General features: G+C 50.0%; 1 pseudogene; it reads right to left on the reverse strand.

The window, feature by feature from the left end:
* Positions 1-371: 371 nt before the first annotated feature.
* LOC136537682 (ras-related protein Rab11C-like) lies at positions 372-14,702 on the reverse strand (annotated as a pseudogene).
* Positions 14,703-16,630: the final 1,928 nt, after the last annotated feature.

Consider the following 16,630-nt stretch of genomic DNA (forward strand, 5'->3'; position numbering starts at 1 on the left):
GCCAAACGTTGCAATTAAGCAAACAAGATGAACCATCACAAGGGCCAAAACAATGAAGGACAACATATCAGTTCGTAAGAATGGAATGCCAAAAACGGATGGATGTTCTAGCACAGAAATCGAAGTATATCTGATAGTACAACGAACTCAACTAGAAATACAAGAAATATCTGATTTTGTTTTTTCAGCAGAAGACTATTAAGATAGAACATTGAAAGAAAACACGAAGCTGGACTCCACGCAAGTCTGCCAAACATTGGTCTCTACCAAAATTTCGAAACTACACATCATATCTACCTGAGAGGAGAATTTCTGAGCAGAAGTATGAATTGTGATTACAACCCACCAGAGTTACAGGCCAAAAGGAGTCACCTACATAACACCTAAAGTGTTGTACGATCCATGAGATTTTTCTTTTTGCAGCGGCAGCAGCATGTCTTTGTTTGCACCTAGGAAGAGCAGCACCCTTTCTTCGTGTTGGCAGATGAATCTGCAATGTTGATGGTGGTTCCTTGACTTGGAGGTCCACTGCCTGCTGCCTCTTGGGCTGCAAGTGCCTTCTTGCTTATAATTTGATGAATATCAAAGAGGACGGTCTGAAACGCCTTCTCAACATTAAAGAGCTTCAAGCGCGGACGTCTCGAGGAAGGATAGGCCTTTCTTCTCTGCTAATGCCTGGCCATCTTCCTCTGCAACCGACCTCAGGTGGTTAAGGTCAGACTTGTTACCAACCATCATAATCACGATGTTGGAGTCTGCATGGTCACGGAGTTCACGAAGCCACCTCTGTATGTTTTCAAATGTCTGCTTCTTCGTGATGTCATAAGACTAAAAGTGCACCCACAGCTCCTCTGTAGTAAGCACTTGTGATTGCACGGTACCTCTCTTGCCCAGCAGTATCCCATATCTGAGCTTTGATGGTTTTCCCTTCAATCTGTAATGCAGTTCCAAACTTAATCAGAAAACATCCCAGAAACAACTTAATTAAATCAGCAGAAAGAAAATAATGAAAATACCTATAAATAGAAACAGAAAAAATAAAAAAAGCAGTCAATCAGTACAAAAGGGAAAAAAGAACAGTATGATAATACAACCAAACAACTCTCAAACTTTCTTATATGTATTTAATTAAGGGTACCCTTTAATTAATGAAAGGACATGTCTTCAGAAAACAGGCCTTGGCCTGTTTTTTAAAGTAACGGGACAAATCCACTAATGGTAACAACACAATCATGAACTCATGATAATCCATTATGCCACACAATTCCTTACTCTGAAAATTGAAATATTCCTGGTCTAGATCCACACACTTGCATGCTCTCAGCAAGTTGCTCATTTTCATACCAGGTTGAACAAACCATTTGTGACCCCTGGTAGACGCGATAGTTCTATCTTTCATGTTTGATTTGTAGTCACAGATGACAAACACAATGCTTGCGTATGCTTTGTAAATACACCAGACAATGTATCACTGAACTCGAAAACAATATATGGCAGAACTACAACTAAAACAGCAGTATAAAAACATTTTTTCAATTAGGATTAAAACCATGTTGGTAAAGTTGAATACAGGAATTTAAACCAATTTTGTAGCGTTATTATAGCTTAAAACATTAGAAGACAATCAGCAAACAAGAGCATGCTCGAGCTTGTTATTGGATAATGGGACAAAACAGTCAATTAAAGAGTGACGACGAGTACAGATATTTAAGTGACAGAAAAAACAGACATGCCCATCAGCAAAGTATGCGTCAACGGATGGAGTTTAAACTGACAAGCTGAGAAACCTCCAAACTGAAGGATACATATCAGCAACATGCATGCAACTCAATATAACCATCTGCCTGTTTTTTGTTCTTTTGGGTGTTTGTTAGTGGTACTGTTGCACTGTTAACTCGCAATCATTGATTGACACTATATTGACTAAAGTGTTGTACTAGTTTACTAGCCGAGGACGCAAAAATCTGTACCACCAACAATAATTCGTTGTTTTCTTCTCTGCATATATATATGCTGATGCAGCACGGGGACTTTCACAAAATCTGTACCATAGTTCCATACCAATTTCAATTTCCACCTATCAACAGAAAACACTCACAGCAACACGGGGACTTTCACAGATCTATATATGCTGATGCAGCACGTCCCTTCAGATCATTCCAGCAGACCCACCAGGGCACAATGATTTAGCTATCCCGAATTTCTGCCCATGGGTCCAAGCCGAAACAAACAATCGTCTCTGATTGTCGGGTATCGATAGTAGGGATACTCAAAGTAAGGAAGTTAGCGCCCACGCTGACTTCCCCGGATGGAGCAAGACGTATTAAAAGGCCTCGTCCAACCCAAGGCCGCGGGGCTCCGTCTCGTCCGACCCCTTGGGTGTGGGCTCCGTCTCGCCCGACCCCAAGGACGCGGGGTCTCGCCTAAGACCGCGGGGCTCCGTCTCGCCCGACGCTAAGGACGTGGTTTCCGTCTCGCCCGACCTCGAGGCCGCGGGGGTCTCGCCCAAGGCCACGGGCTCCGTCTCGCCCGACCCTTGGGTGCGGGCTCCGTCTCGCCCGACCCCAAGGACATGGTTTCCGTCTCGCCCGACCCCTTGGGTGCGTGCTCCGTCTCGCTCGACCCCAAGGGCGCGGGCTCCGTCTCGCCCGACCCCTTGGGTGCGGGCTCCGTCTCACCCGACCTCTTGGGCGCGGGCTCCGTCTCGTCTGACGGGGACCCATACCGCCGCCAACCACTCTAGATCCAAGCGTATGGGCCTGGGTCAAAACTCTGACACCAGAGAGGAGACTGGCACACCTCGATGTAACCCGTGGCCATGGTGGGCCATACATGAGGATTCACATCAAGAACAGCGTCGGGCGTGCCGGTGCTGTTCTACCTAACTCTCGTACGAACGCTAACAAGTCAGTTCACCACGACGTCCGCTGGGACGGAATGGAACGCCATGACCGGCAGATGACGCCTGCGCATGGCGCTAGTGACGAACAGGGTCACGACGTGGAGCCGTGCCTGTCGACATCTACAGGATCGGTGGGACCCGCATGAAGGAGTAGAAGGACCCGATGATCCTGGAAGCCTTCTGCTCCCTCTCGTTCTTCTTCTTTTCCTCCGCTGTAACCCGCGCTTTCCCTTCGCCTATAAAAGGGGAAACAGGGTGCCCCATGAAAGGGGAATCTAGATCCGCACGAGACCGAACCATGAGATAAAAACACAAGAGCACGACACGAACACACGGCTGAGGGGCGATCAAGCTCTCAGCACCCGTTCACTCCTTCCATCAGAGACTTAGGATTCTTTCCCCCTCTCGCTCATTTGTAACCCTTACTGCAAACCAAGTGCCGGTAACACAAGCAGCAGCAAACTGGATGTAGGGACGTTTCGCCCGAACCAGTATAAACCATTGTGTCCTCCAAGCACACCATCTGAGCCAGACGCGCAAATACAAATTTACTCGTCGGTGGTCCAAAAACACCAACAGTTGGCGCGCCAGGTAGAGGCTTTTTGCGCGTCTTGATGTCCACATCAGGCCTCGGATGACTAGTCACGGCATTAGCTAGGCCCCGAAGCGCACCTGGACTTCATCGTTACGACGGAGGGAGAGTTGGCGCAGGTTCCCGCCGCCGTCCAACCTCTCCACTCCGCCGGCCTCGACGCGATCGCCGAGGCACTTGAGGAGCTGCAGTTGCACGCACCGGAGACTCGCGCTCCCAGGAGCGACCAGCTCCTCGGCTTCGATTACGGGAGGCTAGAGCGTCAGCTCGGCGCCTTCCTAGGATCCCGACCGTCCCGGGAGGAGCTAGGCCGTCTCACCGTCTCGTTCGCCAACGTCATGACACAACTTGCCGGAGGAGAACCGCTCTCCCCAGAATACCTCATCCGAAGCGCCCCGACAGCGCTGCCATTTGGTCTGTGCAACACCACAGAGATCGTTGGCCACCTCGCAGCGCAACGCATGCCCTCATCCCCTATGAATGATGAGTTCATGGGGCTGACCAAATATGTCGCGAAATCTTTCCACGACCTCCTCGCGGGAGAATCGGAGTCGCCCTCTGACTCTGACTCCAGCAGGGTGAGCCATCACCCCTTGTGTGAATGTTTCATGGTAGGTACCCCCAAGGGATACGTCGAAAGCATCCACGAGGGAGAGGCTATCCCAACAAACGACCTCGATGATGAGGTTGAGGGGGATGCAGGGGCCCCATCTCGCCTGCGGGTAGAGCAACTGAGGGCCCGGCACCAAGAGATCGAGGAAGTACGACTCCAGCTCGAGCAGGAACACGCGGAGCTTGAGCGAGAGATCGAGTGCCATGGAGACGATGGGCGCGCATGCCGTGGCCCACGACGTGAACCGGAGGATCATTGAGGACGACGAAGCCCTCCCATAATTCACCCGGGCAAGCTAGAACATCACTATCACACACGGCCTTGCTTCAGGGGCTTCCGGGGCCCGCGACACCTAAGGACCATTAGGCCCATCGCGAGATTCGCACATTACTCGAGCGTGCGGCGGCGCCACAGGCTGATAGCTCGCTGTCCTGACGATGCGAGCTCGACGCCAGCCAGCGCACACCCTCAGAGTGACCCGACAAGGACGTGTCAGTCCACTAGGCGCGACAAGGCGGCAGGCTACACACCGCGGTCCCGGTGCATGGGCATCTCGGCCTCCACCGTGACACGTGTGACACCCTCGACGCCCGCAGGCGTGCTCGTGGTGATGCGAGGGAGGAAGCTAGCCGTGGCTACCACCCTTATCGTGGCGGGCACTACGACAGCGGCGAGGACCAAAGCCCAAGCCCTGACTTACCGGGACCTCAGGCCTTTGGCCGGCATATCCTCAACACTATCTTCCCACCGCGGTACCGACCGTCGACCAACATCTCGAAATACTCTAGGGAAACGAACCCCGGACTGTGGCTCAAGGATTATCGGCTTGCTTGCTAAGCCGGTGGAGCAGATAATGATGATTTCATTATCCACAACCTTCCATTGTTCCTGGCCGATTTGGTGCGAACGTGGTTGGAACACCTTCCGCCTAACCAAATCCAAAGTTGGACGGACCTAAAAGAGATCTTCATGGGAAACTTCCAGGGCACATACGCGTGCCCTGGAAACCCGTGGGATCTCAAGAACTGTCGATAGAAGTCCGAGGAAACTCTTCATGGGTACATCCAGTGCTTCTCCCGGTAGTCCAACGAGCTGCCCAATGTCACCTATGCCGACGTCATAGGAGCTTTCATGTCTGGGACCACATATGAGTCCCTAGTTCATAAGCTGGGACATAAGGGCCCATGAACCACCAAGGAGCTCCTCAACATCGCCACTAGCCACGCCTCGGATGAGGAGGCGGTTGAGGCAATTTTTGACCACCTCAAAGGTAAGGCAAAGCAGGACAAGGATGCCAATGAAGGCGCCTCCAGCCGCTCCAATAAGAAGAAGAACAAGTAGTGGCACGAGGGCTCGCTCATGGCCACTACCGATCGCAAGGGGGGTCGGAAGCCTGCCGAGGGTACCCCAGACCACTTCGAGAAATTACTCGAAGGGCCATGCCCGAACCATGCTTTTCCCGTCAAGCACCTATACAAGGACTGTGTCCTCATGAAGCAGTTCTTGTCCAGAGGCTCCAACAAGGGGGAGCATAGAAGGAGCCCAAGCCAGTTGTAGACGACGTTGAGCCCAAGCCAACTCCATCATGAACGATGAATCTAGATTCCACTCGAACATATCTGACAAGAGCTCCCCGAACCCATCACTCGAGCCATCGAGGTAACTTTACCAACCCCCACTTTACTTTACTAGTGCATGAGCATTCATTCATCCATTCTCATACATCCAAGCATCACATATGTAATTATTGCATCACAACGCTTCGCGTCGCGACACGAAGCAACAGTCATCTCATTCAACATGAGCGACAACCGATTGAGGTTCGAAGGCCGGTCCATGAAGGGCTTGAGGCCACCTCATGTTAAACAGAGCTAGGGGAGAAAACGCAGATGAGCCCCAACGGCCTTTGCCCGACCCGCTCAGAAGTGGATAGGGTCATCTTGACCTTCTTGTTCAATCCTAACCTCGAGCCGTGCCCACATAATCTCCATCGAGGAGAGGCCAGCGGGCCACCTGAATCGGTCTCCGGAATGACTTGGGCATTTGCCGAGAGGCGGGTTAAGGAGCAGTGGAATGCCACTAAGGGTTATGCTGACCCTGTTATGAACAACATACCCAGATTCCACTCGAATATGCCTATTAGTGAGCTCACTGAGCACAACAGTCGAGCCATCAAGGCAAGTGATGTTAGCTCAACCCCTCCAGTTACAGAAACCATAGACGGGGTGATGATCACAAAGATGAGCTAACCCCTGCAATGCATGGGGGCTCAAGGGAAGTTGGACTCGCAAGGAGACCAAATGCACAGTCATAGAATGATGGCTCGAATCCTAGGGAGGGGATACGTACGAAAACTAAGAATAATGTTTCTAAAACAAAAAAACGCTTTCCCCTACCAGTTTCGCTATCGTCTTCTCGATCTTTAGTGAAACCCGCCCCCGACAATGGTAAGGGGTCGGGTTTCACTTAGGGGCTGATAAGGGTATACATATACCCTTTTTGAAATAGTCGCCATGCCCAACTCTTTCTCGTGTTAAAGAACTAGAGGTAAGGTTTTGCAAATGAACGCCGAGAAAAACTGGTCGGACTGCAAGAAACCTACGCCCCAGCGGCTACGGCACTCTTGCTTACTAGTGTGACTAGAGTTTCTCGCCCACACCTCGAGCTTTATGGTCTTAACAACAGGAAGGGTCGGAATGCATTACCCCTTTTTTACACATAAAAAGAGAGAAAGAACAAATTTGTTCAAACGAAAAAACAAGCTTGTTTAGACAAAACAGAAGGGTTGGAAGTTGTTCGCTTATTACAAGTGCACTACCTGACCTATCTAACTAAACTAGCCCCTCTAGGGGATGATCTCATCCTCTATCTTGGCAGAAAGGTCATGCACCAGGGGGCCACTTCCTTTTTGATGTCATCTAGCTTGGCGTCGGTATAGATGGGCACAAAACCTTAGCTCATCGTCGCTAGATCGATGTTCTCGTAATGAGAATGGGCGATCGCGAATGATCGGTGAATGCCAAAGCAAAGCACGCTCCTTACCATATCACGTGCTCGGTCTATGATCCGGGTAGCATGAACCATGAGCGAGCTTGTCTCCTACTCCGAGGCCAGCTCAAGCTCGTCGTAGACCAGCTAGACGGTGACGCATAGGTTGTCATGTTCATCGCTCTCCTTTTAGAGGGTGTCCTTCAGCTTGCTGAGCTCCTTCTCTAGGCCATGGGTCTTCACCACCTCTGCCCTGAACTTGTCGTCGAGACCTGCCCAAGTCACGTACCGATCATGTCAAAAGGCTTACCATGGATTCAAGGTAGAAAGATAGCAAGGGAAACTGAGGACTTACCATCCACATCTGCCTGTAGCTTATGCACCTCATCGTGCTACCAGGTCACTTTGGCCTCCAGGCGTCAGACCTCTTCTTGGCGTTGCTCGACCTCCATAGCGAGCCCAGCGAACAAGCCCTTGGCTGCAACCTTTAGGTCCCTCTCCCTCCAGAGCTCATTCTCGAGGTGGCCGATCTGCTATTGAGCGACGACGTGCTCCTAGAGAGCCAGCTCAGTCCCCGTGCAGAGCTCCTCCATGGCCCAGAGCAAATCATCCTGCTCCTTCTGTAGTCATTTGGCCTCCACAGCATCCATGCATGCCCTCTCGATCAGGGCCGCGAGCTTCTCCTCAGCCTCACAGGCGGCATCGTGAGCATCCTTCTCCCTGAGTCAGAGGTCGGCCACCTCTTGGGCGGTAGGGGCAAGCTCAGCCACCTCCTGATGGGTGACAACGAGCTATGCGGCCAACCCCTCACTCCGCCGTGTCTCCTCAACAAGGAACTAGGACTTCTCCCGGCTATGGGCCATAAGGATCTATGAAAAAGACAAGACTTAGAGGCGTGGAAGGAGAACATAAGGGTTGGAAGCACGGTCATATCATACCTAGCCAACCGAGGTGACAATGTCATGCATCGAGCTCAGCATGGTGGTCAGGGCATGAACTGCATCCCATCCTCTATGTGGACGCTCCCCCATTCCCTCTTCTCTACCGCTTCATCATGGGCAGCCACTCGGACCAGAGACTAGGACGTCTAAAAGGTCCTAATATGGCTAGAGAGGGGATGAATAGCCTATTTAAAAATCTACAAACCGACTAGAGCAAGGGTGAATAGCCTATTTAACAATCTACAAACCGACTAGAGCAATTTGATTTGTATAACAAATAGCGAAATGCAAACTTGCTCTAGCTCTACAAGGATTGCAAGCCACCTATCCAACAATCTTAGTTGTTATGATCACTAGGCACATAATTTACTAGGTCACTACTCACTAAGAGCTCTCACAAATGCTATACTAAAGAGCTCCACTAGATGAACTTAATCCACAAAGCAAGCTCTCAATTCTAGCTACACTAAAGAGCTTGTTATAGCTAGTTTATAGAAATATAAATAAGTAAGTGAGGTGATTATACCGTCATATAGAGGAGTGAACCAATCACAAGATGAATACTTTATCAATCACTGGGAGAATACCAACAGACAAGAGACAACCAATTTTCTTCCAAGGTTCATGTGCTTGCCAACACGCTACGTCCCTGTTGTGTTGACCAACACTTGGTGGTTCAGCGGCTAAGAGGTGTTGCACGAACCTCATCCACACAATTGGACACCGCAAGAACATATCCATAAGTGAGGTAACTCAATGACATGAGCAATCCACTAGAGTTACCTTTCAGCGCTCTGCCAAGGAAGGTACAAATCCCCTCACAATCACCAGAGATGGCCAACAATCACCAACTTGTGCCAATCCTCCTCCGCTGCTCCAAGCCGTCTAGGTGGTGGCAACCACCAAGAGCAACAAGCGAATCCTGCAGCAAAACACAAACACCAAGTGCCTCTAGATGCAATCACTCAAGTAATGCACTTGAATTCTCTCCCAATCTCACAAAAATGATGAATCAATGATGAAGATGAGTGGAAGGGCTTTGGCTAAGCTCACAAGGTTGCTATGTCAATGCAAATGGCCAAGAGAGAGAGCTTGAGTCGGCCATGGGGCTAAAATAGAAGCCCCTATGAAATAGAGTCATTGTACCCCGGTCCTCAGATCTTTGCCACGTGTCCCCTGCTTCAAACGCTGATCGCCCGATCTCAATAGTCAAGTGATGACCGGACGCGTCAGTTAGAAAGTGACTGGACATTGGACTCCAGCGTTCGGTCATTTCTAGTAAGGTTCCAAACATGAGATTTCACGACCGGACGTGTCCGGTCATGCCTGATCGGACCACCCAACGTCCGATCACTCAATGTCTCCTCTGTGCGCCCTATGTCAGCGTACGTCAGCACTAACCAGACTCAGACCATGAGCGTCCGGTCAGTTTACACGCCAGTGTCTGGTCACAAGATTGAGACCGTGTGCTTACTACTATCACTGACCGAACTCTGAACCCAGCGTCCGGTCACTGCACCACCAGTGTCCAGTCACTCTGTGAACCCCTATCTTTTCTGTATAGGGCACCGGTGGCACCGTCAGACTGTTTCTAACCCTTGATCAAATGAGCCAACCACCAAGTGTATCACCTTGTGCACATATGTTAGCATATTTTCACAAATGTTTTCAAGGGTGTTAGCACTCCACTGGATCCTAAATGCATATGCAATGAGTTAGAACGTCTAGTGACACTTTGATAACCGCATTTCGATACAAGTTTCACCCCTCTTAATAGTACGGTTATCTAACCTAAATGTGATCACACTCGCAAAGTGTTTTGATCACCAAAACAAAATGGCTCCTACTATTTATACCTTTGCCTTGAGCCTTTTGTTTTTCTCTTTCTTCTTTTCAAGTTTAAGTATTTGATCATCACCATGCCATCACCATCGTCATGATCTTCACCATTGCTTCATCACTTGGAGTAGTGCTACCTATCTCATAATCACTTTGATAAACTAGGTTAGCACTTTGGGTATCATCAATTAACCAAAACTAAACTAGAGCTTTCAACATCCCCGCGCCAACCTCAAGCGGCACCGACCTCTCTAGTGGTGGCAACTCCTCTAGAGTAGCTCCTCTAGCGATGGAGGGGGTGGGTGACAAGGACACGGATGCCTGCCCTATCACCACATCCGTGAAGGATTACTTAGGTGCACACCCTTTCATCCGCCCTGCCGCGGACACGACCACCTGCACGGACAACGGCTTCGGTCCCGCCGCCTCCACCTACAATGTCGAGGACATGACCAGCCACGCCGCGACCGCCATGGGCTCCCTAGACGTGCCCTCCCCTGATGCAGCCATCAGCTGTGCCTCCTCGATCAATGCCATGGCTGCCCCAACACCACTTGTGCTCACCACCGGCGTGGCGCTAGCCGACTCCTGGCATGTTTATCGAAGAAGGATCTTTTTCGAAGCGAGCCATAGGAGAGTCCCACGTCCTCCAACACTGCAAGGGACATGGCGGTCAGTTCATGATAAAAATTCATTAGGACAAAAGGATGACAAAAACTCTTGACTCACCTTGACACCATCATACGAGGACATTTTGGGGCTGGCTTACTTGAGCCCGGCTGCTCCTCGTTAGCACATTGCCGCTTCGAGCCCTCCCTCGGCTCAGAGGGCTTGGACGAATCAAAATGGCCACCTCCCGCTGACTACGGAGGCACCGCCGAGGGCTCATATGGAGCAGGGCAACCTGTTTCTGCCGGCTCCGAGGCCACCATCGAAGGCCTAGACGAGGCAAGGCGGCCTGGCTCCACCGGTTCTAAGGTCACCGTTGAAGGCCCGGACGTGGTGGGGCGGTGCATCCTCCCCCTCCTGCCTCGCGACATGCCATGGGAAGGGCCCTCATCCTCGGTAGCTAGATCATCCCATGGGATGGGCAACATGGAGCCATCATCCTCCTCCTCCTCTTCTTCCTCCTCTTCTTTCGATGAGCCTTGACATCGCTTCCCTCGCTGCAGCTTCGCTCGCTGCTTCAATCATAGTTTCTTCTCCTTATCATCCTTCTTCTTCCGTTGTTCATCCATGGCATGATTTGCCACCCTCACGGCCACATGCTCTGGCAGCAGCGCGATGGAGTCCCAAAAGACTAACCCCACCGATAGCTCGATGAAGCCCACGTCTGGCCGCATCATGGGATGCCCTGAGATTAGGAACATGGCATCGGCCTCCCACGTGGCCTCCTTGATGTGCTGCGTGACCTCGCTGTCGTGGAGCAACCCCTAGGCGATCGTCATCTCGATGAGCTACATGCCGGGCGTCATCCCGTACAGCGGGAGGACGTGTGCCATTAGGGGCACCAGCCTCCTTGCGTGATACCCCTCGATGACGCTGGCCCCATGGAGGCCGTGGGTCTTTAGGAACATGATGACCTTGAGGAGGTCACGCATACTCTTTTTCTCCTTGATGGGTGGCCCCCACGGCCATGACGGTGGAACCTCTTCGATCAAACGCCCGGAGAAGACTGGTAAGGGTGTGGCAGGGTCGTCCTTTAGGTAAAACCAATGTGAGTGCCACCCCTTGTTGGATCTAGAGAGCTGGCAGGACATGTACTCGGCCACTCACTAGCCCCGGAGGTGGATGCCCGTGCATCCCATAGGCACCGGGGTCTCCCAACTTCTCTCCTTCTTCTTCATCAAGGAGATGGAGAAGAAATATCTCTAATGCTTGAATTGGGGCTCGATCCCTAGGTACCCCTCACACATCATGATGAAGGCCACGATGTACTAGATCCCATTAGGGTTCAAGTGCTGCAGCTTGATCTGATAATGGTGCAATAGACCTTGGAAGAATAGGTGAGGAGGAACCGTGAGTCTACGCTCATGGAAGAGCGTGAAGGAGATGACATAGCCGTTGGGCGATGTTGGTGCCTCCTCGTGGTTGGGAACAAGCCACTCTGCACGCATCGGTCCTCCTACGGAGAAGACCACGCTTGATGAGGCCATGAATCCATGGAGGATGGAGGTGGCTACGAAGAAGCAAAGGCAGCGGCGGAGGAGCGAATGCTATAGATCTAGGGCTTCGATGGTGGACTAGCAAGCATGGCAGATCTAAACGGCGACGTCGGAGAAACAAAGAAGGTAAGGCTACAGTTTTGGTGTGCAGAAATATGAAGGGGGAGGTCACTATTTATAAGGCAGGGCGGGGCAAGAATGTGAACCATCCGCCTAGATTCACGCGCCCACTACGCTGTGTCACGTCACCTCCCTCCGAAGATCATGTGCACACAATCTCTATCCATGTCCTTAAAGAACACGCCGAATGATGGTTTGCCCGTTCAAATGGGCCAAGAACCGTTGCAGCTAAAAAGGGATCCAGAGCTGAAAATGCTCCTATAGCCCATTTAGGACTAGGAGTTTGAAGGCTGGCCCATCGACGGGTTCACAGCCACTCTGTAGCACCCTTAGAGTGAGGGGTGGAAAGGGATGGGCCCACTAGCGGCCAGTACCTAGGCATACGAGCGCCGTGGGCATCCCGACAAATGTTCGAGTCTTGGTTGGTTCACAGTCCATGGTTTTTTCTCAAAGAAAGGTAATGAGCCCTTGGGACCGGCCAAACGGACCCAAAAACTATATGGACTGACCGCCAAGAGTCTAAAGTCAGTCACCAGCTAACCCATATTGGACCCCCACGAACGGGAAGATGGGGCCCCACTCGGACTAGCCCATTAACAACTCACCGAGCACCATGTTTCGTCCATCACAAAGATGAGCCGACCCTCGACTAGACCCCTGCTATGCACGGGGGCTCGAGGAAAGTTGGACTCGTAAGGAGACCCAACACGTGGTCACAGTACAACAACGGACCGATCGAATCCTAGGGACCGGAATCAAGAAAAATCTTCTCGACCTCCCGAATCCTACAGTTACAAGCCCCTAAGAAGATTGATTGTGACAAAAGGGAACCACCATCCTACTAGGACACGACGCGGGTCACAAAAAGAAGGCCAAGGCCCTCAGAGTCTTCCCGTCTAGAATAGCCTCCAAAGGAGTATTTTACTCCTCCGCAGGCTTAGGGGCTACTGTCGGGTATCGATAGTAGGGATACCCAAAGCAAGGAAGTTAGCGCCCATATTGACTTCCCCGGATGGAGCAAGACGTATTAAAAGGCTTCACCTGACCCTAAGGCCATGGGGTCTCACCCAAGGCCATGGGGCTCTGTCTCACCTAACCCCTTAGGTGCGGGCTCCATCTCGCCCGATCCCAAAGACGCGATTTCTGTCTCACCCGACCCCAAGGCCATGGGGTCTCGCCTAAGACCACGGGGCTCTATCTCACCCGACCCCTTGGATGGGGGCTTTGTCTTGCCTGACCCCAAGGACGCGGTTCCCATCTCGCCCAACCTTAAGGCCGCGGGCTTCGTCTCGCCCGACCCTTGGGCGTGGGCTCCATCTTGCCCGACCCTAAGGACGCAGTTTTCATCTCGCCTAAGGCCGCGGGCTCTATCTCGCCCGACCCCTTGGTTGCACGCTCTGTTTCGCCTGACCCCAAGGCTGCGAGCTCCATCTCACCCAACCCCTTAGGTACGGGCTCCGTCTCGCCCAACCTCTTGGGCGTGGGCTCCATCTCGTCTGATGGGGACCCATACCACTGCCAACCACTGTAGGTCCAAGCATATGGGCCTGGATCAAAACTCTGACACTAGGGAGAAGACTAGCATGCCTTGATGTAACCCATGGCCATGACGGGCCATACCTAAGGATTGACATCAAAAACAGCGTCGGACGTGCCGGTGCTGTTCTGCCTAAACTTTGTACGAATGCTGACAGGCGCGTCAGTTCACCACGACGTCCGCTGGGACGGAATAGAATGCCATGATAGGCAGATGGGTCACGACGTGGAGCCATCCCTGTCGACATCTATAGGATCGACGGGACCCGTATGAAGGAGTAGAAGGATCCGACGATCCTGGAAGCCTTCTGCTCCCTCTCGTTCTTCTCCTTTTCCTCCGCTGTATCCCGCGCTTTCTCTTCGCCTATAAAAAGGAAAGCAGGGCACCCCATGAAAGGGGAATCCAGATCCGCATGAGACCGAATCATGAGATAAAAACACAAGAGCACGACACGAACACACGACTAAGGGGTGATTGAGCTCTCAGCACCCGTTCACTTCTTCCATTAGAGACTTGGGATCTTTTTCCTCTCTCGCCTGTTTGTAACCCATACTGCAAACCAAGTGTCGATAACACGAGCAACAACAAACTGGGCGTAGGGACGTTCTGCCCGAACCAGTATAAACTCTTGTGTCCTCCGAGCACACCATCCGAGCCAGATGCGCAAATACAAATTTACTCGTCGATGATCCGAAAACACCGACACTGATCAAAACACTTCCGGAAGTAGCAGGAACCCACCAAATGTAATAAATCTCTCGACTCCTCCATCTAGAGAGAGATTCGAGGGTAGGGAGAGGGAGTGGGTTTACCTGAAGGGTGCGGGTGGCGAACTCGACGCCGATGGTGGACTTGGACTCGAGGCAGAACTCGTTGCGGGTGAATCGGGAGAGGATGTTGGACTTGGTGACGCCGGAGTCGCCGATGAGCACGATCTTGAAGAGGTAGTCGTACTCGTTGTCCACCCGGTGCGCCATCGCCGGCCGACCACTGCCCGCCGCCGCGGATCCTGCAGCATGCACGCACGCATGCCACCGAGATCCACACAATAAGAAGCCGTGGCGACGATGCGCCGCCGCGCGGATCATTCGGGTCGCGGAATGGGGGAGGAGAACCGCGGCGAATCGCGCGTTGCGTACCTCGGATTCGACCGGATGCTCGTGGTGGGATCGGAGGCCGATGGAGGTGGAGGTGCCGACGATGATGAGAGACAGAGAGAGGGATGCGATGGGAGAATAGAATGGAAACGGGCGGAGGCGTCAAACGTGGGCGTAAACAGCGCGGCAGGGGTGGCCGGGTGGGCAAGTGGAAGGGAATAGTTAATTCATAATTTCTCAATCATTGGGGGGCTAAAAGTAAAAATAATCAAGGGCAGTTTTTTTGGTCGTCACTCATCAGACAAAAAAGAGTTCAAACACTTCGTCACTCAAAAAAAATAATTCTCGGTGTGAGACTGATCAAACTTTTTTTAAAATTTGATTAAATCAAATAAAAAATAACAATATTTATGTCTTCATTAAGATCTTGTTTGGATCTATTGGGTTAGCTAGCTAATACTAACTACTAGCTGTTAGCTGGTTTGGCCCAACTGATATAATGAGATAGTTGTTAGCTAGGTATTTAGCTAACAATTAACTAGACTATTAGCTGGACCCGTTTTGATTGAAGAAGTAACTATTAGCTCTATGGATACGAGCAAGACCTTAGATTTACTATTAAAATATTATTATATTTCATAATTAATTAAATAGTACTTATATAATATCATGAATTTTATTATTTTTATATAGATTTAGTTAAATTTAAAATTACTTGACTTCTTTCAAGCAAAAATTGCATCTTTTTAGGACCGAGAGAGGAATAAACGATAAGAGGATTTTGATTTCAGTTTAATTTGAAGTTTTTTTTTTGAAAAACTTTAATTTGGAGTTTTGAGTGTATTGAATCTCTCGGGTTTAGTGTCTTTGACGCGTCTAGTGAAGTAAAATAAAATGATTAGGAAAGACGTTCACGCGTAAAACATCGTCACGTTTTCTGTCGCCTGAAAATGGTTTCGCAATCTGTAAAATGAGAAAATGATAGACAAATAAATAAATGAATTCTCACATATTTGCATGTTACAAGCGGTTTGTACCATTGTACCTGTACTTGTTTTTTTTAATGTTAGTGGTTGGTAGAATGGTAGTTGACGAGGTCATGCATGCGACTCAAAATCATGTGCCAGTCACAATCCTTTGAAAATAGTACTTTGAACTCTGAAATGGTCCAGCTTTCTAGTTGAACAACCTCTTGAACAGGTTGGGGTAGATTTGAGCCGTTGTTTCAGGATGTGACCGCGCCCCTTCTTGTGTCTCTTCTAGACGCACCAACGTACAATCTGTGCTGGAAGTTGTACTTACTATCTTCGTATTAAAAAAATAATTCTAGATGTTAAGGACTCTAAAGTTTGGCTAAATATACAAATTTAAATATTATATTAATATTTAAAACATCAAATAAATATAATATATGATTTATGGTAAATTTAATTGTGCTTCTTTAGTACAATAAATATTAGTATTTTTTATATAAATTTAGTCAAACTTAACATACATTAACATGTTTTTGTTCTAAAATTGCATTATTTTTGGAGATTGCCCTGAAGCCCAACATGAATAACCTGCAGAAAATTAGTATGATTGCCCTGAAGGCCGACATGAATAACCTTGAGAAATCATCTTAAAAACTGCAAATTGTATCACTGCATTGGCAGCGCCTCCATAGCCTGCAATACATTCAGCATAAAGAGTTCATACCATCCTCGTATATTCAGAATGTAAACTAGCTGAGTCCACTGAAGAAAGATAAATTTGCCTATGCAGGAGGTTCATAATCTATCAGGAAGACGAGAAGTGCTCCAACATTCCTCTTTCTAAATATCGCATGGATTCATT

The sequence above is a fragment of the Miscanthus floridulus genome, chromosome 2 (genome assembly GCF_019320115.1).
Source record: "Miscanthus floridulus cultivar M001 chromosome 2, ASM1932011v1, whole genome shotgun sequence".
NCBI lineage: Eukaryota > Viridiplantae > Streptophyta > Magnoliopsida > Poales > Poaceae > Miscanthus > Miscanthus floridulus.